Source organism: Daktulosphaira vitifoliae, unplaced genomic scaffold (assembly GCF_025091365.1).
Source record: "Daktulosphaira vitifoliae isolate Bord-2020 unplaced genomic scaffold, ASM2509136v1 Scaffold_3, whole genome shotgun sequence".
Lineage (NCBI taxonomy): Eukaryota > Metazoa > Arthropoda > Insecta > Hemiptera > Phylloxeridae > Daktulosphaira > Daktulosphaira vitifoliae.
The window spans coordinates 23,255,357-23,256,077 of NW_026099574.1; positions in this window are offsets into that span (position 1 = coordinate 23,255,357).

Genomic DNA, 721 nt, shown 5'->3' on the forward strand with positions numbered 1-721 from the left:
ATAAAAGCGTCGGGCGCTCAATATACGAAAAATATGGCACAAAGCACCCACGCTTTTATTACAATAATACTAGTATTTTTCGTTCATTATTGTTTTAAGCTTATTTTAAAAATTATTTTTAACTTTTTAGTTCGATGTGCTTTAAAAGCGTGTTTTTTTAGTTTTTTTTAACTATATTTATTTTTTAGTTTTTAGTTTCAAGTTATGATAGTAGTTATGGTTGTAACGGGTAACGGGAAATCAGGGTTCGATTCCGGGGAGGGAGTCTGAGAAACGGCTACCACATCCAAGGAAAGCAGCAGGCGCGTAAATTACTCACTACCGGAACGTGGAAGTAGTGACGAAAAATGACGATAAGGAAATCATCCCTCGTAATCGGAATGAATACTTTATATCTCTTAATTAAAATAAAGCGTGTTAATAAATAAATTTTAATAGTAATTAGAATATATATACAAATAATGCAACTTAAGTACGTAAACGTATCATGCACTAGGTATAACCGTATTTTGTGGGCGGGCGGGTCGGACTAACGTTATACCTGAGGTATAAACGGTGGTAGGAATATATAAATATATATACGTAAGGCGCATTAGACGCGGGCGGTATTGGTCAGTCAAAATAAAAATTTGTTTATATATATATAATATTGATGACAAGCACGCGTGTACGGGTACGATAACTAAAAATAAATTTTTATAGGAATAGTGTGCCGTCGTGT